This window comes from Macaca nemestrina, chromosome 2 (assembly GCF_043159975.1).
Source record: "Macaca nemestrina isolate mMacNem1 chromosome 2, mMacNem.hap1, whole genome shotgun sequence".
NCBI classification, from domain to species: Eukaryota; Metazoa; Chordata; class Mammalia; order Primates; family Cercopithecidae; genus Macaca; species Macaca nemestrina.
Window position 1 is genome coordinate 203,004,166 of NC_092126.1, and position 26,237 is coordinate 203,030,402.

Consider the following 26,237-nt stretch of genomic DNA (forward strand, 5'->3'; position numbering starts at 1 on the left):
ATTTTTTTTTTTAGTAGTAGGACATAAGGAACAGCAGGAAGAGGGGTAAATGATTAAACTGAATGTAAGCAATGACAAGGAAGGAACAGAATTAGAGTGTAGGAGTTTGAAGACTGTGGATAAATTTGAGCAACAGCAAAAGGTGTCAATTTTAAAGTAAAAATTAAGAGCAATTAGATCTTACATTTTAAAAAGTTTTAAAAATGGACATGTTATTAAGATAGTTTCAGATTAACTTGTCAGAGAAACTAGAGGTATAATGGCTTTCCTATTTTTGAATGAGAGAAATATTAATTTGATCATTCCCTATGGTTTCATATACAACATTTAAATACTGTATTTTGTTGTAAAACTTAAGTTTGTTATTTTTATAGCATTGTAACTGTCATATTCTCATGTTTTGAGTACAAGTTACACATGGAGTAGGCTGCTCTTTAATCATAAAAATATTTGTTATAATCTGATTTATAATTTGGAATGAATGATGCTTATTATCATTCCCAAGTGGCAGATTGGCAAGAAAAATACATTTTTTAATCTTTCAACTCTTGGTCTAACTGAACATGAAAGAATCCTACCTGTCATGTTTTTACAAACATGGAGGTGCTGGTTAATAGTTATGATATAAGATCAGCGGCAGAAGAATTTACCTTTATTGAGAACTAATTTTACAACTCTGGAAAAAGAAGCTGTGTATGATCGTTGTAGTTTATTTTCATCAACATCTCCATGGAGCAGACATGATCATTTGCATTTCACAGCTGAGGCTGGACGGTTTGACTGAGGTTATAGGTCATACGTCCAGTAAGCCGTGTGGGAATATGAACCTGGTACTGCCCGACAGGAAAGCCCAGGTTCTTTTGATGGTATCGTTTGGGTGACCACACAATGCCACTGGGCACCATTCATCTGCACCGTCTGACAGGTATCACTTGGAGTTTGCTGCGTCCAGAAATGTTTTATGAAATCATTTTTTTCCATTTTTTTCCCAATAACATAAATTAGGTGTGGCCAAATCTCCTTTGGTAAAGATACCATGGGAGCATGGCTCTTTGTTACATCTGGTCATTCCCAAAGTTTATTTTAAAGTAGCTCAGCCTGACTGTTGGCCCTCTGTCCAACTGAAAACAGACCCTTAAATCCTGGGCTTGCAGATTTATGCCAATAGTGGCAGAAAAGGCCGCCACATCTCTCGATCATCCTGGATTGAACAGTGGTACAGTAGAGGAACAGAGGAGTGACTAAATTTTATCCGTGAACTATTTCTTCAAATAAGCAGCAGCCCAAAGCAATAATCTGTCCAGCAAGTAAGTGAGGATGTCATGATTCTGTCAATAAAAAGAGAACTGTTTCAACAGACAGGTGTTGTTTCTGACATCATCAGAGAGGAAGGGGGATGGATCTATATAGTAAGTATTGTACCCCTCAGCTGCCAGGGACAAATTCACCAAAATCCAAAAAGGGAAGAGAGAAACAGCTTGAGTACAGCTGGATCATTCACCACAATATTACAAGCAATTACTTCAGCAGTAAACTCTCCAGTCTAGACTTAGGAAAGAAGGGCAAGAGTAACATTGAGGAATAGCTTTTAAAGACTTGAAGACTAATAAAAAAGGAAGGGTCTGGGATAAGGCAAAGTTTTGTTTCTTTGTTTTTTTTTTGTTTTTTTTGTTTTTTTGTTGTTTGTTTGTTTGAGATGCAGTCTCGCTCTGTCGCTCAGGCTGGAGTGCTGTGGTGGTGTGATCTCGGCTCACCAAAACCTCCACCTCCTGGGTTCAAGTGATTCTCCTGCCTCAGCCTCCCAAGTAGGTTGGATTACAGGCACCCACCAGCATGCCTGGCTAATTTTTGTATTTTTATGAGAGACAGGGTTTCACCAAGTTGGCCAGGCTGGTCTTGAACTCCTGACCTAAAATGATCTGCCCACCTCAGCCTCCCCAAGTGCAGAGATTACAGGCGGGAGCCACTGCCCCTGGACAAGGCAAAGTTAAGAAAAAGCATCCTGTGAGAATATTCTTTCTTTACCCCTCTGAGGGGATTAATAGAATTATAGTACTGGACTTAATGGTGATGCTTTTAGGGAATCTCACATCTAACATTATAATGTTATAATCTCTTGAATTTTCTCATTTAGGTTACTTCACATCTTCTTAGAATAAAATCAGCAAAAAATTTTGAACTAGTTGCATGCTATTAAAGAGGTATTTAAAAAATACTAGGGGGTCCAGGTATAAGTAACATACAGTTCATTTCCCCCTCCCCCACCCATAACCATTTACTACCTAGTTGAGATTTTTTTTTTAAATGAGGAAATGTATTTAATACAAAAGATTCCAAAGTTCATTGGCAGTGGTCCTTTGAAAGTGAAAGTCAGATAATGTAAATTTTTTTGTCAAAATATTTTCTGGCTTCCCATCTCGCTCAGAATAAAACCCAACATCCTCACCATGGCTGCACATGATCTGGCAAGTGTCTCTCCCTGGCCTCATTGTCTCTCCTTCCACTTCATACCATTCAAATCTGGCTCTCCCTGGCCTCACTGTCTTTCCTTCCACTTCATACCATTCAAATCTGGCTCCACTTTTTTCTAGCAGTTCCTGCACAGTCCAAGCATGCTCCTAGAGCCTTTGACGTTACTGTTCTCTCTGCTTTAAACCTTTTTACTGAGGATATTTCCATGCCTTACCCTCTATTTTATTTTTTTCTGTGGTCAAATAACACCTTATTAGTGAACCTGGGACCTGCCTACCCTATTTAAACTATCATCTCACATTACCTTTTTTTCCCTGTGCTATATTATATGGTCAACTAGCTAGTGTTTAAAAATATTTACTCCCAATCTTCCCATCTTGGTGGGCAAACTGTACTCCCCATTCCTTAGCCTTTTCCTTGTTTAGGCTGATGATGCAAGTAGAGCTTTCCAAGCACCAATTGGTTGGGCTCGTTATCTTGCATTTCTGACATTGGCATGAGAAGGACATGCCCATAGCCTGTTGATTCTAAGAGGAAGATGAGAGAAACATGGAGCAGAGGAAGCCCAGCCTGACCGTCTCAGTTGAGTCCAGCTCAGTTTAGTCAGTTTCTAATCTGCAGATGCAAGAGTGAGCCCAGCTGAAATCTGTGGAGCCACCTAATTCAAACTTCAGCTGATCTCCAGCTGATTCCAGACACTTGAGTTCAATCCAGGTTTACTGCTGTAGGGCACAGCTGAAATCTTAGTGATTGTTATATAGTATCTTTGTGACAATGTCCAATGGACACACATTGATTTTTTTATGGCACAGTCACTATCTCACATACTATATATTTGTACGTTTACTTATTGTCATGTTCTTCTTCTAGAATATACGCTCCTTGAGAAGAGGCACTTTTGTTGTTGTTTATTGCTGCTTTTCTACCACTTAGAATGGGGCCTGGCACTTAGTAATCTCTTAATAAATATGTGTGGAATAAATGATCTATTCTGTCTTATTCTATCATTTAAAATGTGTAGAAAGTTAGCTAGGAGCTAAGTGGATAAAACAGACATAGTCTATGTCCTCATGGAAATTATAATCTAAATACTGGTATATAATAATGTATCATTATCTAAGATTAATCTAGAACTGTATAGTGACAATATTTATAATTTCCTCTTTAGTGGCATTAACAAAACTGAATAGCTGTTACAAGAAAAATATTTTCACTTAAAGCACATACTATAAAATGACATAAAATCAATCACCCTATTAAAATAACATATACTTACATGTAATCGACCTGGTATAGTATTTATAATTCAATTATGTCTTTGTTTATCCTTTTCAGAGATCTGAAGATGAACTTACTCTATAACCTTCTTCCTTTCTTTTCTTCCATTCTTTCTTAGTCAATTATCAATTAAATATCTAGTATTTGCAAAGCACTACACATGAGATGCTTCAAGTTAGTTAAAGATACAGAAAAACAAGGTTAAATCCATAGGGTCTGGAAAAATAATAATCTTCTTAGGAAGACATCTACTCCAAAAATAGGCTAGACATTTTAGCAAGTAAATATGACCATCTGCACTTTGTTCTAACTTGTATCTGCAACCTACATTCACAGCGCTCTCTTGCCACATGAAAAAATTTAACATTCCTTCAATGTCTCATTCTTTTTCACATTTCTTCCTTTTACCTGTGTTGTTTGTTGTATCTCCCTAGATATCATTCAACATTCTTTAATTGAAAAATAGGTTACTATTTTTACAAAATTATTACAAATGTTACCTGAAAGGCATCACCTCTATCCCCTTATATGATTACCTCACCTGATTTTCCATGGTAAGTTTTACGTGAATATATTTTTTTTCGGGTGAAAGTGGCTGTTGTTCTAGCCAGACTCTCAAAGGAAATGTTGACCTCCAAAACTTATAAATCATTCACTGGAATGTAAATCTTTTACTGACAGAAATTCTATTCTGTTTGTTTATTACAAGAGTCTGAGAGGAAGGTATTCAGAACATACTTGTCAAAAGCAAAAAGAATTCATAAAATAATCATGTAGGTGTGAATCCATTACACATCAAAATGAATTGTACTAAATAGACATTGTTTTATTGGCTCAAGGAAGAGGTGCTTGTTGAGTTGGGGCACTCAGGTAAAAACTCAAAAGAGGCAGAACTTGAACAAGGCCTGAAGATACAGGCAGAAATAGAGTATGAGGAGCTGACAACACGTTGAATTACATGCAGAAGACAACAACACCCAAAAAGACTGGAAGGAACTTCAAGTGACGTGGGAGTCGGTCTGGATAGATGTGGCGTGTTGACGTGTACTCCTTTAGAACAAACTGCATTCATTTTGACAATTCCCCAGCTTTGTGCATTACGAAGCCTTATGGAGCCCTCTTTTAAGTTAAATCATATAAAAATTGCATTTTTGGATGCGTAAACACCACTGATAGTCTTCTCAATCCTTTGACCTTTTTAAAATTTTCATTTTCAAGACACTGACAGCATTGATGACCTGTGTCTGTTCAGCACTTTTTTCATGAGACTGACATGTTGTCCCAACGATCACATTTATCAACAGCTCTCTGATTTATCGGCTTAATAACAGGAAATCACTGGGTAGCCCAGCTCTATTTTGCTTGAACACTGACCTGTGACTTTATCTGATGCCTTTCAAGCATCTTTGTTTTTCCATATAAGACCAATTAAATTGAAACATTTTAAAGAAATTATATAACAAAATATGTGATATTTAAACATTTAAAGTTAATTTTTCTCTCAAATGGGTAAAAAATAAAAGATTAATTTTATTCAAAAGAAATAAGCATAGATCACTTCAACAATAGTTATTAAAGCAGTTGACTTATGCTACCTAAGAGCCATTTTTAAAATCAATGTCGTGGCTGGAGAAAGGCACTATGTCCAATTTTTATTTGTTAATGTATCATGTATAGGTAGTAGGATGAGAATTGTAGTCGGCATTCCTTTGTGTAACAAATTTCTTTTACAAATCTGCACTTCTGTTTCTCAGAATAATATTATTTATTTTCAAATTCACTATTTAATTCTTCTTCCTTTAGTAAAAGTGAAATTACACTAAAAACTTATAAGCTATTGAATTTTAAAAACAAAAATATTTGAGACTTTATATATAAGCACATATTATTTTAAATATTGCTGTATTACAATAAAAATCAAATAGGAAATAATCATTTTCATTTTTGCTGAATACATATTGTATATTTTTTTCTGTCACTTTAATGGTAGGAAATGCGGCTAAAGATTTATGGAAGAAGTGATACACATGCATGCGTACACACACACACGCACACACACACACACACACACAGAGTATCAAACCACAGAGAAATGTTGAAATGGTTTGGCTGTGTCCCCTCCCAAATCTCATCTTGAATTGTAGTTCCCATAATCTCCACATGTCATGGGAGGGACCTGATGGTAGGTAATTGAATCATGGGAGAGGTTACCTCCATGCTTTTCTCGTGGTAGTGAATGAGTTCTCATGAGATCTGATGGCCTTTTCCCCCTTTGCTTGGCACTTCTCCTTCCTACCATCTTGTGACGAAGGATGTGTTTGCTTCCCCTTCTGTTATGATTGTAAGTTTCCTGAGGCCTTCCCAGCCCTGCGGAACTGTGAGTCAATTAAACCTCTTTCCTTTATGAATTACTCAGTCTTAGGCAATTCTTAATAACAGCATGAGAACAGACTAATACAAATGTTATACTTTTAGACACTCAATATTAATTTGATGAGAACTATTATATTACACAAATTGAAAATAGATTTGCTTTAATAATTTTTGAAAATTATGCCAAACTTCCATTTTGCATGTAATGGCATGCAGTTTCACAAAACCGTGTGAAGAATCACAATCTTCAGTTTTAAATATCTTTATTAAAATTATACAGAACAGCCTTCATGTCAGACAATCAAGGCAGTGTGTTATGGATAGTTATCAGGCTTCCCTTGTACTTTATGTGTAATTCACAGCTTATTGTTGAATCATTCAGAAAGGATATAGGCTCATAAAATGAAGGGATACATATACTGCAAAAGACTAGAAATTAAATCTACCAGAAGCAGCTCTAAAAGTGTGTCTAGTCTAGGAACAAAATAAGTGCTTCTTCTTATCCAGTTATTCAGCAAGAATTTATTTCTTGCCCTGTTACCTGCCATGACTTCTTCATATAAAATTGGCTAATAGCTGGTTGCTGCCCTCAAGTAATTTTAAATGATTACAGTGTCCAATGATACAAGTATTCACAGGTTGCAACAGGAATAGAAAACAGCTGGAAGACTGTTAGAGAGGCTTCCCATAAAGGATGACAGCTTCTACATTTATATTTTAGAGAATTAATAAAGTTAGAAAAACCTAGCAAATAAAAAACAAATACAAAACATCTTGTAGAAGAGCATATGAGAAAGTTTTATGGTGGCCTAAAACTACATTATTACTATACTCAGGAAACTAAACGCATGCAGCAAAGTGTATGTATAAATAAATGGGGTTGGAATAGGGGTCAAAGGTAAGACTACAGGTATAGGCCAAGGCACGATTAGGGAATGCCATTGATGTATATTATGTGAAATAACGGGATTGTAGCAGATGGCCCCCAAAAGAACCATGACTCTCAGTATTAATATTCTTCTAGAGTTTCTTTCTATTAAATATAAGCTAATCCATGGTTCACTTGTAACCAAAGAAAATATAGTGACAGCCATAACATGTTCCTTTTAAGGCTGCGTTGTCAATAAATTTTGTGGCTTCTACCTCAGTCTCTTGAGGTAGTTGTTGGTATGCTTCTTCGTAGAACCCAGAAGCTCTGGTATGAGGAGCCCGAGCCATGTAGAGAGGCCACAAAAGGGGATTCAGTCAACAGCTTAAGCTAAGCGCCCAGCCACAGCAGCAAGTCATGTGTGAGCCACTTTGGGTTGTACAGCTTCCTGAAGCCTTCAGATGACTATAATCCTGGTCAACATCTAACTGCAACCCTATAAAGGATCCCAAGCAAGAAATGATCAGAAGAGCTTTGCCAGTCCTTGGGAACAATGAGAAATAATAAATCTTTGTCCTAAGTCACTCAGCTTTAGAAAGATCTGCTTCATAGCAACAGGTAACTGAAATAGAATCCACTTATCAATTTTAAATCTGGATTGCATTTAGGAAAATCACTCCAGTTGTGCTAACAATGATAAAACAAAGACAGACCTCAAAGGCAGCCATACTAGTTATTGCAGAAACTTGGATAAATATGATGAGGGTTTGAATGTAAGACAATGGAATGGAGCAGATCTAAGAGATAATAAGACATATAATCTACAGGACCTGATGCCTTGATATCTCACAGGATCTTTGTGTAGAGAGAATGGTAAGCAAAAGTAAGGGTCCAAGCTGGCTTGCAGAATAGTATATTTCACTTCTTCCTTTTTCTTTATTTATTCATTTATCAGATGTGTATTGAATCCTGATGTCTGTGAGAAAGGTAAGCGAAAAAAAGAAAGTTTACTGGATCTCGTGGTTCTTACAGTGTAGTAAGAGAAGACAAAATTTAATTACATCATCTCCTAAAATCACTGAGGTTACTAGTGTAGAGAAAAAGAAATCAGTAGAAGCAGATCAAGCCATAGGGGTGGGGGGTGGGGTAGAAAGTAGACAGAGGACTCTGTGACTAACTAGAGGGATTTCACAGATGATGAGCAGTTAACTGAACCAGTGGGAACAATCATTCTACATTCTAGAAAGAAAAATACAATAAACAAAGGGTGAAACACGTTCAGGAAATTAAAAGAAGAAAAGGGATAATAAGTATTGCAAAGAGAGAGGTGTGGGGGGAGAGTATGAGTTAAGGCTCAAGTGAGTAGGCAGAGGTGAAATCTTCCAAGCCTTGCCAGCCTTTTAATAGACTGTGTATTTATTCTTATAGGAAGTGGAACTCATCAAATGGGTCTGAGAAGAAGCTTGATACCAACTTTGCTCACCACTGTATCATTCTGGCTTTAGCGTAGAGGACAAATTGTGGAATGACAAGAGTTGATGTGAGGATTCTGGCAAGTAGTCATTAGAGTAAGAGCGTTACAGCACCTGACATATGCTAAGTAGTCAGTAAGTCAATAAATGTTAGCAATCAGCATCGTCCTCATCATTGTCATCATCATCATTATTGTCGTCATTGTCATCTTCAACTAGATTCATGGAGAGCAGACAGATTCAAAACACATTCTGAGGTAATATGAAAAATGATGGTCATTTGACTGTGGGGTCGAGGAATAAGAAGTAGGATTCACTATTATCTGACTTAATTCATTTATAAAGAACAAAAAAAATGACTGCTGGGCTTCAGGTACATTCCACAGGATCAAAGGTGATAACCATTTGTAAGGGCAGATCATGATGAGATCTGTTTGGAATATGATGAGTCAGAGTCTCCCTTTAGAAATAAAAGGGAGATGTCAAGTAGGAACTTGAATATCAGAAAGAGTAGAATGTGGCTACAGAGAGAAATGTGTGGTGGCAGCTGGAGCTCTAGACATAAGTTTGTCTAAGCGGAGGGTGAATGGTGAGGAAAAAGGTTTAAGCTTGAGTTCTTTGCAGGAAATCTAGAACTGGATGACAAATAGAACAGGCTTAACCTTGAAAGAGAGAGGACACGAGAGAGAAAAACTAGGTACATGGGCTGTCAGTAAAGAGAAGAGGTTTTCCGGGAGGAGGGTGTTACCTACACAACAAGTGTTGCTGAGAAATAAGGAGAGAGATGATTATTGTTGAACATAGCAGGAAAATATTGGTTAAATAATAAGGACAAAGGCCACATTAGATAAAGGTAAGAATAGAGTCGGATATTAAAAAGTGGAGAGAGAAAGACTGAGGCTCTTTCCAGGTGTGTGGCTATAAAGGGGAGGGGCAAGAAGTTGAGTAAGAAAAATCTTGTTGTTGTTGTATCCTTTCATTGCTTTTGCACATTTCCAATATTGGAGAGTGTGCTTTAAGGTTGATAGAAAGGTTCTTAGTGAAAAGAGGCAATGAATAAACAGGAGACAGGATAATTAATTGCCAGTGTCCATATAAAGTATAGCTTTATTGTTTCCAATGTCAAATGCAGTTATTTGTTTAAAGTGCTGACAATGGATTCAATTCCCATATTGGAATCCTCACTTTGCCAGTTGCTATTCCAATGTAGCCTTGGACAATTTACTTAACCCCTTTCATGCTGTAATTCCTCACATCCAAAACAGGGGCAACAACAGTTTCTGTATGATAGGAATATATGAAAATAAATAAGTAATTCACAATTTAAATGATGATTTTAACACAGAACTTGGCATATGAGGGGCTTTTGTAAATGACAATTTCTATCATTATTTCTTCTTGCTTAAAACTGTCAGAGATATAACTTACTATTTATTCCTCTTTGAGCTAAGCTCATAGTTAGAAGAAAAATTTTTTTTAAATACTACTTATGACATCTCAAATATATTGCTACTGAACAATCAAAATATGGTAAACATAGAGTCTAAGAAACTCTTAAATGCAACATGGTAGGTCCTACACATCTATTCAGGGGATGATGGAGCAATGAGAAAGCTCCCACACATGTATTCGGGGTATGATGGAGTGGTGAGAAAGGTCCCACACATGTATTCAGGGCTGATGGAGCAGTGAGAAAGGTCCCACACATGTATTCAGGGGATGATGGAGCGGTGAGAAAGGTCCCACACATGTATTCAGGCGATGATGGAGCAGTGAGAAAGGTCCCACACATGTATTCAGGGCTGATGGAGCGGTGAGAAAGGTCCCACACATGTATTCCGGGGATGATGGAGCAGTGAGAAAGGTCCCACACATCTATTCGGGGGCTGATGGAGTGGTGAGAAAGGTCCCACACATGTATTCAGGGCTGATGGAGCAGTGAGAAAGGTCCCACACATGTACTCAGGGGCCGATGGAGCAGTGAGAAATGTCCCACACATCTATTTGGGGGATGATGGAGCGGTGAGAAAGATCCCACACATGTATTCTGGGGATGATGGAGCGGTGAGAAAGGTCCCACACATGTATTCAGGGCTGATGGAGCGGTGAGAAAAGTCCCACACATGTATTCAGGGGATGATGGAGCGGTGAGAAAGGTCCCACACATGTATTCAGGGGATGAGGAAGCAGTGAGAAAGGTCCCACACATGTATTCGGGGTATGATAGAGTAGTGAGAAAGGTCCCACACATGTATTCAGGGGATGAGGGAGCGGTGAGAAAGGTCCCACACATGTATTCAGGGCTGATGGAGCAGTGAGAAAGGTCCCACACATGTATTCAAGGGATGAGGGAGCAGTGAGAAAGGTCCCACACATCTCTTCGGGGGATGATGGAGCACTGAGAAAGGTCCCACACATGTATTCGGGGTATGATGGAGTAGTGAGAAAGGTCCCACACATGTATTCAGGGCTGATGGAGCAGTGAGAAAGGTCCCACACATGTATTCAGGGGATGATGGAGCGGTGAGAAAGGTCCCACACATGTATTCAGGGGATGATGGAGCGGTGAGAAAGGTCCCACACATGTATTCGGGGTATGATGGAGTAGTGAGAAAGGTCCCACACATGTATTCAGGGCTGATGGAGCAGTGAGAAAGGTCCCACACATGTATTCAGGGGATGATGGAGCGGTGAGAAAGGTCCCACACATGTATTCAGGGGATGAGGGAGCGGTGAGAAAGGTCCCACACATGTATTCAGGGCTGATGGAGCGGTGAGAAAGGTCCCACACATGTATTCAGGGGATGATGGAGCGGTGAGAAAGGTCCCACACATGTATTCAGGGGATGAGGGAGCGGTGAGAAAGGTCCCACACATGTATTCAGGGCTGATGGAGCAGTGAGAAAGGTCCCACACATGTATTCCGGGGATGATGGAGCGGTGAGAAAGGTCCCACACATGTATTCAGGGCTGATGGAGCAGTGAGAAAGGTCCCACACATGTATTCAGGGGATGATGGAGCGGTGAGAAAGGTCCCACACATCTATTCAGGGGATGAGGGAGCGGTGAGAAAGGTCCCACACATGTATTCAGGGCTGATGGAGCAGTGAGAAAGGTCCCACACATGTATTCAGGGGATGATGGAGCGGTGAGAAAGGTCCCACACATGTATTCAGGGGATGATGGAGCGGTGAGAAAGGTCCCACACATGTATTCAGGGGATGATGGAGCGGTGAGAAAGGTCCCACACATGTATTCAGGGGATGATGGAGCGGTGAGAAAGGTCCCACACATGTATTCAGGGGATGATGGAGTGGTGAGAAAGGTCCCACACATGTATTCAGGAGATGATGGAGCGGTGAGAAAGGTCCTACACATTTATTCAGGGGATGATGGAGCGGTGAGAAAGGTCCCACACATCTATTCAGGGGATGAGGGAGCAGTGAGAAAGGTCCCACACATGTATTCGGGGTATGATGGAGTAGTGAGAAAGGTCCCACACATGTATTCAGGGGATGATGGAGCGGTGAGAAAGGTCCCACACATGTATTCAGGCGATGATGGAGCGGTGAGAAAGGTCCCACACATGTATTCAGGGGATGATGGAGCGGTGAGAAAGGTCCCACACATGTATTCGGGGTATGATGGAGTAGTGAGAAAGGTCCCACACATGTATTCAGGAGATGATGGAGCGGTGAGAAAGGTCCCACACATGTATTCGGGGTATGATGGAGTAGTGAGAAAGGTCCCACACATGTATTCAGGGCTGATGGAGCAGTGAGAAAGGTCCCACACATGTATTCAGGGAATGATGGAGCGGTGAGAAAGGTCCCACACATGTATTCAGGGGATGAGGGAGCAGTGAGAAAGGTCCCACACATGTATTCAGGGCTGATGGAGCAGTGAGAAAGGTCCCACACATGTAATCAGGGGATGAGGGAGCAGTGAGAAAGGTCCCACACATGTATTCAGGGGATGAGGGAGCAGTGAGAAAGGTCCCACACATGTATTCAGGGGATGAGGGAGCAGTGAGAAAGGTCCCACACATGTATTCAGGGGATGATGGAGCGGTGAGAAAGGTCCCACACATGTATTCAGGGGATGATGGAGCGGTGAGAAAGGTCCCACACATGTATTCAGGGGATGAGGGAGCAGTGAGAAAGGTCCCACACATGTATTCAGGCGATGATGGAGCGGTGAGAAAGGTCCCACACATGTATTCAGGCGATGATGGAGCGGTGAGAAAGGTCCCACACATGTATTCAGGCGATGATGGAGCAGTGAGAAAGGTCCCACACATGTATTCACGGCTGATGGAGCAGTGAGAAAGGTCCCACACATGTATTCAGGGGATGAGGGAGCAGTGAGAAAGGTCCCACACATGTATTCACGGCTGATGGAGCGGTGAGAAAGGTCCCACACATGTATTCAGGGGATGATGGAGCAGTGAGAAAGGTCCCACACATGTATTCACGGCTGATGGAGCAGTGAGAAAGGTCCCACACATGTGTTTGGGGGATGATGGAGCAGTGAGAAAGGTCCCACACATGTATTCATGGCTGATGGAGCAGTGAGAAAGGTCCCACACATGTATTCACGGCTGATGGAGCAGTGAGAAAGGTCTCACACATGTGTTTGGGGGATGATGGAGCAGTGAGAAAGGTCCCACACATGTGTTTGGGGGATGATGGAGCAGTGAGAAAGGTCCCACACATCTAAGGATGAGTTGTCACAGACGGTCCCTGATGTTCTGAATGTACAAAATGCAGTGTTGGTGATAATGTAACCTACATATCTGAGACACACATTCTCAAAACGAAACATGCTGGAAGCTAGCCAGAGCTTTCTAACAAGAAATGATGGGTCACCAAAAAATAGTCTCTAGAAGCTTATATGAAAAAATCTTAAGGAATATGAATAAAAATATCGATTATCAGATGAGAATATTTATGAGCAACAAGTGTTTCATTGTACACCATCATACATTCATATTATTTTTCCTCTTTAAAACATTTCCATGTAACAAGAAATAGAGCATTGCATATAATTTTTCTACTGAATAAAAAAATGAATAGTATGTTTGATCTTGCTAAAAGCTTGTACTTTCTGAATGTCAAAATACTTTATTTTGAAAGTTTCATGAAACACAATAAGATTGATGTTGGTGACCCCAAGGCTTGAATTAATGATTAATTTAGTTTATAAAAGAAAATGATAGAAATTATGAAGCCCAGGTATTAATAATTCTTCCTGGCAACAAATGAATTAATATTATAAATGCTTATTCAGAATATAATTTTCTACCACGCTAAGATAAAGATGAGTGACATCATATGTAGGTATACAGTTTGGTGTTCCAAGAGCTATTCAATGGTTCAAAATCATTATTGTGCATGCAATTTAGGTACTCTGTTGCAAGAATTAAAAAAATTATGTCCATTTTATACATGAAGTATATATGATATATATGTTTTAGACAAATATATAATAGGTACATACATATTATACACACACACACATCTGTATTTTATCCAGGATATTTTAACTGGTATCAGAGTGAGGAGCACAGAACAAAAGGAGAAAATGTACGGTAGGAAAAAAGGGCCAGTGTCGTTTTGTCTTTACCTATCAAACTAAAAGCTCCTCACTTAGCTTTAGTACCAAAATAAGAGTAACTAAAATGTCTTGACCTCAGTCTCCCTTAGGCAGTGGTCTTCACAATATTTGAAGGTTAACAGTGTGACAGTAATACATCAAGCCATTTAAACAATATATCTTACAACAATGGACACTTTTCCTGTGAAATAGACTGAAAAAATACGATAGCATGCAGAAATTATATTAAACTAGTGGTTCTTCAACCCGACAAATATCAGGAGTGTTATTTTCTCAAAGACACCATCAAAATTAGAGACATCTATCTTCAGCCAATTCTCAATTATCTACATGTAAATTATCCACTGTGGATGATCTGTTGCAATTTTAAAATTTCAAATAGTTCCTTCTTATCACCCATCATTTTTCTGAATTAATCATCCAGTGCTTCAGTAATAAATCAAAAATCACATTAAAGCAAAATACAATGGCTTATAGAATGGGCGGGTATAAAATGCCTTATCCCAGATCCCAACTGATTTCAAACTTTAGTATAAATTATTTTTATTACCCACTATTTTGTAATATTTACAATATTTCTTCTATAATTGGTCAAATAAAATGTGAAATGCACTTTTTAGCATAACTCATGATACATGTATATACATTCACATATACTTTTGACTAACATGAATTCTCCCAGTAGAAACATATCTTAAGATAGCTGGATAAAACCTAATACAAAGGGAAACCAGTTCCTGTATATGTCTTCTATCTTCAATAAACTTTGCCCTTATGCCTCAACAAAAATATAAAAATTGTGATGCACGTACTAAATATTTCTTGAGTTATTCTGTGTGCCAAACATTAATCTAGGCATTAGGAATTCATGTACTTGTTTATCATACCAATAGAATACCTTCTCTTGATGAGTTTATTTTCTTTTTGAAAAAGACTAGAAACAAATAAATTAATAAATGAATGAATAAAGTTACAGATACTCATAAAGATTATAAAGAAGATAGTACTTGGGATTGTATAGAGATGAATGGAAGAAATGGTTTATCTAAGAGAGTCATAGGATATTGAGGAAGGCCTAAAGGATTTGATGATCCTAAGGATTTGTGTATATGGTGATGTGTACAGCATTCCTTAATTAAACTACAATATCCATTTAATCTTGAAAACTTGAAACTAAAATTATTGAAAACTAAATTTTCTTGAAAACTAAGCTTTCCCTCATTTCCAGGGAAAAGTTAGTTTTTTTATATTTTGGTTATTTTGTTTCCACTAGAGAAAGGGTAAAGTTTATATTATTGTTATTTTAATTGTTATTTATTGTTTTTTTTTTGGGGGGGGGCAAACACTTTTTAAGATTTGTTAGGAGAATGCAAGTGACCGCTGTCTTTAAGGGTTGAAATTGTCCTCTCTTTCTAGGGAAGAAGTTAGGGTACCTTGACCTCATACAAGATTCAAATACCATAAAAGGATGAAGGCATATCTGAGTGGCCAGGGGTGCACAGTGTCCTACCCAATCATAGGTCACCCCATATCACTTGATCCTGCCTATACCATTGAGCCTCAGGTGCTTTCATTGTTTTCCCAGCTGGAGCAGTCTTGGATATAGGCCATGCTATTCCCATGGTGGTAAATTCCTGGTCACAGCCTCCACTTCCCTGCTGTCATAAGTGGAGTACAGCCGTGTGATGTGGTGATGGGCAAAGTAAGTGGACCTGTCCCCAGTTCAGACTGGGCCTGTGGATGCTAGGGCTGTAAACAACCATGAACTAGCCAATTTACTTAAGCTAGGCAGTGTAAAATTTGTCCAAAGAGGGACAAAAAGGGTAGCACTATAAAGAATTGCCAAAAACTGACTGAAAGAAGAAAAAGGGCTTTCTTCGAAGAAAATTCAACCAGTGACTTACAAACTTTTCTGACAATGACCAACAGTAACACAGATAATTTACATCACACCGTAGTGTGAACACGTAATACTTTCACACATACTTACATATATTTATGCATAAAGTACAGCTGAAATAAACAAACTATATTTCCTCTTACTCCCCGTGATGCACTCTGGTGTTTTCCTTTATAGTATATCTTATTCTTTTTATTTAAAATAAAATTGCTGATCTTTGTAATCTATAATTGTATCATAAAATAAATTTAGTAAGTAATAACTAACATTAAAAAAACTCAATGCATCCCTGATGGTAATGCACATTACTTTGTGAATAATTTGTTTTAGTCATACACACGTCCATATACATGCATGTATGTGTATGTGTATATGTACTGAGTTTTCTTATAATATAAAATATCAAAAAATAGGTTGAATGTTTCTGCTCTAAACTGTGAAAATTCAAATTAGAAATTGAGGGGAAAGAACTTGGTGAGTAATCCTGAAGACTTATACCTGAATGTAAAATTTTATCATGTTAGAATGAAAAATCGACATTTTGCAAATATTTACTATTATGCTTTTGCATTGTACTTAACTACTTATTTCTCCAATACTCTTTGATAAAATCACTTTTGAAAATTCCAAGTGGATTCAGCCAAGCTGAGAAAAGCAAAAAAGAGCTATCTGAGTCATATATAGACATAAAAAATGGCAGATATGATGTGTGTATTCAGGAGTTTAGATGTGATTGAGGTTGTTGGTGGGGATGGAAGAGGAAAGAGGATTAGATAAAGAAATGAAAAACCTGAAGGGACTTAATCTGGTCCTTTTATGCTTACTTCAAAGTTTTTGCTCTTATTCTCTCTATTGTTACTTTTAAATAAAAAAGGCTTCTAAACAACTAAGGATGGCACAAATGTACCACAGGGCACAAAAAGAAAAATATTTAAAAAGGATGGACTTAGGATTTGGGGCAACAATATTAATTTATTTACTTTAAAAATTTTCTTTTTTTTTTTTTTTTTGGTTTAAACAACAGAATTTTATTTTATCCAGCTTTGGAGGCTGGAAACCCAAGATCAAGGTGTCAGCGGGTTTGGTTTCTCCTGAGTCCTCCCCACTTGGCTTACAGATGGCTGCCTTGTCCCTGTGTCCTCTCATGGCCTTTCTGCACACACTCCTGGTATCTCCACCTTTTCTTACAAGGACACTAGTCCTGTTGGATTACAGTCCCACCCTTATGACCTCATTTAACCTTAATCACCTCCTTAAAGCCCCTATCTCTAAATACAGTCACACTGGGAGTTAGGGCTTTAATCTATGAATTTCTTCAACCCATAACAAATCTAAACCAGGTATTTTTGCTATTTAGAGGCAACCATCATCTCCATAAGGGTTTTTAGAATACATCCTTTTTACTATTATGGCAGCCTGTAGTGTCTCCTCTACAGTTAATGGCTAACTGTGGTTTTAGATAGTAAAAGTGTGAGCCACCAAATTAATTGGAGATGAGTCACAGAGAATGTAGTAGATATTATTTTCCGAAGATGTAACACCATTATCTCCCATCTAACATGCTTTTCTACATGTGGCCTTGACACCCCCACCACTGAGACATGGGATCAACCTATGTAGTCACACAGGGCCCCAAGCCTAGAAAGGTTTAGTTCTTGATTTAACACTCTGCTGTCACTGTCTTGAAGTTCCTAACTAGTTTTGAACAAAAGACCCCTCATTTTTATTTTGCACTGGGCCCCACCAATTATGTAGCCCATCCTCCAGAATTGTGATGAGCTATGAATGACTGACTGACTAACACAGTCTGGTAGAAGTGATTCTAAGTGGCGTTCAAGCCTAGGTGGTAAAGGTAATGCAGCTTCTACCTTGCTCAAGGGTATATTCATTCTTGAAAACTTTGGCCATCAGGAAAGGTGTCTGACTGCCCTGAGGCTGTACTGCTATGAGAAAATCCAAACTAGCCTTTGCAGAGAGACCCATAAAGAGGTCCTGAGTCAATAGGAAGAGAGAGAGAGATGCCTGGCCAACCCCCAGCTGCTCCAAGCCTTCATCTGGCTTCAACTGCATGAGAGACCCTGAGCCAGAAGCACTTAGCAAAGCCCTTCCCAAAACTCTGCCCCACATAAACTACCAGAGAGCATCAAAGGATCAATTGCTGGGTTAAAAAGCTAAGCTTGGGGGCGAATTCATTATGAAGCAATAGATAACTAGAACAGAGACTAAGTGCTGTTTATGAAAATCTTTCTTTTTTTTTTTTTTTTTTGTTCAAATACATTTTACTAAATTTACTCAAGTTAACAGTGGCCCCATGATTAAGAAAACACTGATTTTGGCTCTCCCTCTGGCATCTCCTTCTGGGCCTTTCCTTGAAAGATATGCTCCCCCGCCAATCCGCCCACCATGAAGTCACCTCTCTCTACTTTCCACATGAGCACAACCTCTCTTGTTCCTGACTTCCTGCCAGCATTTCTTTTTTTTCTTTTTTTTTTCTTTTTTTATTATTATTATACTTTGAGTTCTAGGGTACATGTGCATAACGTGCAGGTTTGTTACATATGTATACTTGTGCCATGTTGGTGTGCTGCACCCATCAACTCGTCAGCACCCATCAACTCGTCATTTACATCAGGTATAACTCCCAATGCAATCCCTCCCCTCTCCCCCCTCCCCATGATAGGCCCCCGTGTGTGATGTTCCCCTTCCCGAGTCCAAGTGATCTCATTGTTCAGTTCCCACCTATGAGTGAGAACATGCGGTGTTTGGTTTTCTGTTCTTGTGATAGTTTGCTAAGAATGATGGTTTCCAGCTGCATCCATGTCCCTACAAAGGACACAAACTCATCCTTTTTGATGGCTGCATAGTATTCCATGGTGTATATGTGCCACATTTTCTTAATCCAGTCTGTCATTGATGGACATTTGGGTTGATTCCAAGTCTTTGCTATTGTGAATAGTGCCGCAATAAACATACGTGTGCATGTGTCTTTATAGCAGCATGATTTATAATCCTTTGGGTATATACCCAGTAATGGGATGGCGGGGTCATATGGTACATCTAGTTCTAGATCCTTGAGGAATTGCCATACTGTTTTCCATAATGGTTGAACTAGTTTACGATCCCACCAACAGTGTAAAAGTGTTCCTATTTCTCCACATCCTCTCCAGCACCTGTTGTTTCCTGACTTTTTAATGATTGCCATTCTAACTGGTGTGAGATGGTATCTCATTGTGGTTTTGATTTGCATTTCTCTGATGGCCAGTGATGATGAGCATTTTTTCATGTGTCTGTTGGCTGTATGAATGTCTTCTTTTGAGAAATGTCTGTTCATATCCTTTGCCCACTTTTTGATGGGGTTGTTTGTTTTTTTCTTGTAAATTTGTTTGAGTTCTTTGTAGGTTCTGGATATTAGCCCTTTGTCAGATGAGTAGATTGCAAAAATTTTCTCCCATTCTGTAGGTTGCCTGTTCACTCTGATGGTAGTTTCTTTTGCTGTGCAGAAGCTGTTTAGTTTAATGAGATCCCATTTGTCAATTTTGGCTTTTGCTGCCGTTGCTTTTGGTGTTTTAGACATGAAGTCTTTGTCCATGCCTATGTCCTGAATGGTACTACCTAGGTTTTCCTCTAGGATTTTTATGGTATTAGGTCTAACATTTAAGTCTCTAATCCATCTTGAATTAATTTTCGTATAAGGAGTAAGGAAAGGATCCAGTTTCAGCTTTCTACTTATGGCTAGCCAATTTTCCCAGCACCATTTATTAAATAGGGAATCCTTTCCCCATTTCTTGTTTCTCTCAGATTTCTCTCGGTTCTGTTCCATTGGTCTATATCTCTGTTTTGGTACCAGTACCATGCTGTTTTGGTTACTGTAGCCTTGTAGTATAGTTTGAAGTCAGGTAGCGTGATGCCTCCAGCTTTGTTCTTTTGACTTAGGATTGTCTTGGAGATGCGGGCTCTTAAAAATTTTCATTTATTGGCCGGGCGCGGTGGCTCAAGCCTGTAATCCCAGCACTTTGGGAGGCCGAGACGGGCGGATCACGAGGTCAGGAGATCGAGACCATCCTGGCTAAGACAGTGAAACCCCGTCTCTACTAAAAAATACAAAAAACTAGCCGGGCGAGGTGGCGGGTGCCTGTAGTCCCAGCTACTCGGGAGGCTGAGGCAGGAGAATGGTCTAAACCCGGGAGGCGGAGCTTGCAGTGAGCTGAGATCCGGCCACTGCACCCCAGCCTGGGAGACAGAGCAAGACTCTGTCTCAAAAAAAAAAAAAAAAAAAAAAAAAAAAAAAAAAAAATTTCATTTATTTAGGCCTATACTGTTTTTCAAAGTATAGGTGATAAATTTCATTGCTTACCAAGAGCTTTGAAGAAATTGTAAAGAAATTGTTCTGAAATATTTGCAGATGAAGCTCAATTAAATAACACTTTTAGAAATATCATCTTTCTTAAGAATTTTTCTTTATCCCAAAGTCATAAAGACATTTTATTGCTTTTTTCTAAAGTTTTAAAGCTTCATTTTTTACCTTTAAATCTTTAAGCCACATAGATATTATTTTTAAGCATTGTGTTACAGTAATTTTCTCTATATTTTCATCATAATTTTCCTAATACTCTTATTATTGTACTATAATAGTGGTTGATATAGACTAGATATTTGTCCCTGCCTAAATCTCGTGTTGAGTTCTAACCCCAGTGCTGGAGGTAGAGCCTGCTGGGAGATGTTCGGATCATAGGGGAGGATCCCTCATGCTTTGGTGCTGTCTTCCTGATAGTGAGATCTTGTGAGATATGACTGTTTAAAAGTATGTGACACCTCCCCTACACCCCCAACCTCGCTCCACTCAGGCCATGTGACATACCTGCTCCCCTACCTTCTGCCATGATTGTAAGTTTCCTGAGACCTCCCTAGAAGCCCAGAAGATGCCAGCACCATGCTTCTTCTAAAGCCGGAATAACTGTGAGTCAATTAAACCTCTTTTCTTTATAAATTACCCAGTCTCAGGTAATTCGTTATAGCAATGCAAGAATGGCCTAATACAATGGTACTCTGACATATATTAAGATGTTATTGATGCATGGCTTTATGTCGGTATTGTCTATTCTTTTCCACAGTTCTATTTATTTATTAATCGACAGCTATCATAGTCTTAATCACTAGGACTTAACATGTCTTGGTATTTTTCTTAGATATCTACAGTTGCATCACAGATTACTCCAGGATTTAATGATTTAGAACAACAGTAAGCATGTATTCTCTCTCACACATTGGGCAGGTCAGAAACTCTGCAGTGGATTAGCTGTGCAGTTTTAGCTCAGAGTCACTTCCGAAGTCAAGAAACTGGCTGGAGCTGTTGTCATCTGTAGGCTTAATTGCACCAGAGGATTTGCTTTCAACCTGGCTCACTCACATGGCAGGCAAGTTGGTGTTCACTGTTGGTGGAGAGCCTCAATTCCTATCCAGTAGGTAATTTTCTCATGGTTGCTTGAATGTCCTTACAACATGTCAGCTGGTTTGTCCTATTGTATGCAACCAAGAGAGCAAGAGAGCCAGAAGAAAGCCCTTCATTTTATGACTTACCCTTAGCAGTCACAAAGCACCACTTGTCTATATTGTATCTGTTCAAAGTGAGTCACTATGTCCAGCCTCCATTTACAAAGAATATTTACTGCACACGTATAGGTTTCCTGTTATTTTGAAATGATCATGTTTCTTTTTCTTTTGAATATGTTAATATAATGACTTGCCTTGATAGGTTTTCTAATATTTCACTATTTACGGGTTTTTTCAGGTTTCCTTTTCTCTTTTACCGCTAAGTTTTGGTAAGTTAAATCTTGGGGTAAATTATCCATATATTATTGCCACAAAGTGCATCTTCGTGCTCAGTTTTTTTTAAATAAATGTAAATACTCTTTATAAAACACTGTCATAAGAAAAAATAAGCATAAACATAAGGCCCCAGAAATGGAGGATAATTAGAGAACATTTTTCTTTGTGTTAAGAAAAAAATAAAGATATCTTTTCTAAGCTTTCTTCTTTTTATTGTAATATTCTTACATGCATATACTTCTCTTTGGGTGACAAAATGGCTTGACATGCTTTCTTCTTTTTTATTTGTTCATTTGTTAAACCACATATTTGGAGAAGTTATTATTTTTGCCATAGTATAGATGAGGAAACTGAACTTAAATGATACTTTTACAGCAATGAGTGATAAAAAGGCCTTCAAAATAAAACGATGTGGTGGGAATATGATGATGTTTTTATTATCTTTTATTCGTTATCTTTTATTTATTAACCACAAGATGAATTCCAATAATGTTGACAATTTGTAGCTGCTCTTAAAGATCAATAGAGTATATGTCTTATTACATTAAAGAACTTTTACAGAAAATTTAGGACCAATTCAGTTTCATACCAATGGCATTTAGTAACAATGCCATTTAGTACTCGTAGCTATTTGTTATACCCTGCAATGCAATATGAACATTGGGGCTGAATAAAGTCTATAGTAGTTACCATAACACCTAAAGGAAAAAGACGTAAGCAACTATACTACAGCCTCCAAAGGGTTTCATATAAATTAGGTACTTTGAAATAATTCTTTGATACATGAATAGAAAGAAATATAGATTTATATAGATTTACAGGTACATGTACTTTAATAATTCTTTTTGCTATTCATCTTTCTAATGAATATTACACTGTTGAAATTTTATAAGTCTGCATCTGCACCTATATTTCTCTCTCTCTATATATATATATATGTTTGTGTGTGTGTGTGTGTATATATATATGTATCACTAGGATATGGAAAATAAGTCAAATTTTACCCACATTGCATTGAGAGGTGTATTTATCTCTAGTCTCCATATTATATCATAACCAAGTATATCTGAAAAGAAGTGTCCCAAACCAAACTCACAAACAAACAAAGAGGAGTAAGCCAAAAGGAAAGTGTTTTAATGCATGTATAAAATAACAAAGCCAGATATAAATTCAGGAATATTTATACATTTTGAGCTCCAACACAGGGTACATTGTATTTATCTCACAGATGGTGTATACAGCACCAGCCCTATTTGAAGAAGCCTGGCATGGTTTGGCTGTGTCTCCACCAAACCTAAACTTGAATTGTATCTCCCAGAATTCCCACATGTTGTGGGAGGGACCCAGGGGAGGTAACTGAATCATGGGGGCTGGTCTTTCTTATGCTCTTCTCATGATAGTGAACAAATCTCATGAGATCTGATGGGTTTACCAGGGGTTTCCGCTTTTGCTTCTTCCTCACTTTCTCTTGCCACTGCCATGTAAGAAGTGCCTTTTGCCTCCTACCATGATTCTGAGGCCACCCAGCCATGTGGAACTGTAAGTCCAATTAAACCTCTTTTTCTTCTCAGTCTTGGGTATGTCTTTATCAGCAGTGTGAAAACAGAATAATACAGTAAATTGGTACCAGTAGAGTGGGGTCTTGCTGAGAAGATACCCAAAAATGTGGAAGCAACTTTGGAACTGGGTAACAGGCAGAGGTTGGAACAGTTTGCAGGGCTTAGAAGAAGACAGGAAAATGCAGGAACGTTTTGAACTTCCTAGAGACATGCTGAATGGCTTTGCCCAAAATGCTGATAGTGACATGGACAATAAGGTCCAGGCTGAGGCTGTCTCAGATGGAGGTGAGGAACTTGTTGGGAGCTGGAGTAAAGGTGACTCTTGTTATGTTTTAGCAAAGAGACTGGTGGCATTTTGCCCCTGCCCTAGAGATTTGTGGAACTTTGAACTTGAGACAGATTATTTAGGGTATCTGGCGGAGAAATTTCTAAGCAGCAAAGCATTCAAAATGTGACTTGGGTGCTGTTAAAGGCATTCAGTTTTATAAGGAAAGTAAGCATAAAAGTTTGGAAAACGTGCGACCTGACTATTCGATAGAAAAGAAAAACTCATCTTCTGCCAAGAAATTCAAGCTGGCTGCAGAAATTTGCATAAGTAGCAAGGAGCCTAATGTCAATCCCCAAGACCATGGTGAAAATATCTCCAGGTCACGTCAGAGACCTTGACAGAAGCCATCACAGGCCTGGAGGCTCAGGAAGAAAAAGTGATTTCCTGGGCCAGGTCCAGGCTTCCCGAGCTGTGTGCAGCCGAGAGACTTGGTACCCTGTGTCCCAGTCACCCCAGCCATGGCCGAAAGGGGCCAATATATAGCTCGGGCTGCGGCTGCAGAGGGTGGAAGTCCCAAGCCTTGGCAGCTTCCATGTGGTGTTGAGCCTGCAGGTGCACAGAAGTCAACAACTGAGGTTTGGGAACCTCCTCCGCCTAGATTTCAGAAGATGTATGGAAATGCCTGGATGCCCAGGCAAAAGTTCCCTGCAGGGTCAGGGACCTCATGGAGAACCTCTGCTAGGGCAGTGTGGAAGGGCAATGTGGGGTTGAGACCCACACAGTCTCCACTGAGGCACTGCCTAGTGGAGCTGTGAGAAGAGGGTCACCGTCCTCCAGACCCCAGAATGGCAGATCCACTGACAGCTTGCACCATGCACCTGGAAAAGCTGCAGACACTTGATGTCAGTCCACGAAAGCTGCACCCTGCAAAGCCACAGGGGCAGAGCTGCCAAAGGCCATTGGCAAAGCCACAGGGGCAGAGCTGCCGAAGGCCACTGGCACCCACCTCTTGCATTAGCATAACCTCGACATGAGACCTGGAGTCAAAAGAGATCATTTTGGAGCTTTACAGTTTGACTGCCCTGCTGGATTTCGGAAGTTCATGGGCCTTGTAGCCCCTTTGTTTTGGCCAATTTATCCCATTTGGAATGGCTGTATTTACCCCATATCCGTACCTCCATTGCATCTAGTAAGTAACTTGCTTGCTTCTGATTTTACAGGCTCATAAGCAGAAGGGACTTGACTTATCTCAGATGAGACTTTGGACTGTGGACTTTTGAGTTAATGGTGAAATTAGTTAAGACTTTGGGGGACTACTGGGAAGGCATGGTTGGTTTTGAAATATGAGGACATGAGATTTGGATGGGCCAGGGGCGGAATGATATGGTTTCGCTGTATCTCCACCAAATCTCATCTTGAGTTGTATCTCCCAGAATTCCCACTTGTTATGGGAGGAACCCACAAGGAGGTAATTCGATCATGGGGGCCAGTCTTCCCCCTGCTATTCTTGTGATAGTGAATAAGTCTCACGAGAGCTGATGGGTTTATCACAGGTTTCCGCCTTTGCTTCTTTCTCATTTTCTCTTGCTGCCACCAAGTAAGAAGCTCTTTTTGCCTCCCGCTATGATTTTGAGGCCTCCCCAGCCATGTGGAACTGTAAGTCCAATTAAACCTCTTTTTCTTCCCAGTCTTGAGTATGTCTTTACCAGCAGCATGAAAATGGACTAAAACGAAGGGTATTCAGATTGGTCAAGATTATGTGAAAGCTCAGCCAAATGACAAACTTTTTTTTTTTTAACTTTTAAACATGCAGAATTTATTAGATGTGAGTTTGCATGTATTGATGGGGTTGTAATTTCTGCTGACAAACTTTTAAAAGCGGTATGTAAAGGCACCTTACTTGATGGGTTTAGTGTCACTCCATCATGTGATTCATATGCCAACGGGCAACTATGGAATCCGACCACTGTCTTAAAGACACAGGCTCCAGAAACCTGCTCCCAGGTCTGAGTCACCGAAGTAAAGCACCTTCTGGTACTTTGATCTCATCTTTGCTGCCTTGTTCCCTCAATTTATTAATTAATTGCATTAGTCAGTTTCAGAAATCTGAGTTTTAGAACAGTGGTTATAATTCAATAACATATACAACTGGAATGAACTATGATTGATGATATAATTAGAACAATAAAAAAAGACCAAAACCATAGAATATCATTACATTTCTACCTGAATTTATCAAAATCAGTGTAACTATATAACTTCTCCTAGTTTAATGGGAGTTGTGTCTTTGCAGTTGCAACATTTATCCAGCAACAGATTAATAGTGAACAAATTATGGCATTGCAATTGGCAACACTGGAACACCTACTGTTAGGTACTAGTCCATTTACTGAATATCACATTTTATCATAACTAAACCTCAAAGGAGGCATTGATAACTATCAATATGCTACATATGCTTATAACTTGTATGTAGTTTAAACATGCCAATGAGACATGTATTGTCTTATTTCCAGCACAAAGAGACTCCAGCCTTTTTGTATATTCACAGAGTCAAGCTGAAAAAATTACGTCTCTGGGACTTCATTACTGACATGCATAATGA

General features: G+C 39.1%; 1 protein-coding gene and 1 long non-coding RNA gene across 16 annotated transcripts in view; one reads left to right on the top strand and one right to left on the bottom strand.

Annotated features, from left to right (window-relative positions):
* The window catches only part of LOC105485558 (roundabout guidance receptor 2), a 1,382,758-nt gene that overhangs the window by 1,199,180 nt on the left and 157,341 nt on the right, over positions 1–26,237 (bottom strand). The window lies entirely within an intron of this gene.
* Positions 7,480–8,631, top strand: LOC105485546 (uncharacterized). The gene is made up of 2 exons (XR_989650.3): positions 7,480–7,609; positions 8,420–8,631. It is a non-coding gene; the product is annotated as an uncharacterized lncRNA (long non-coding RNA).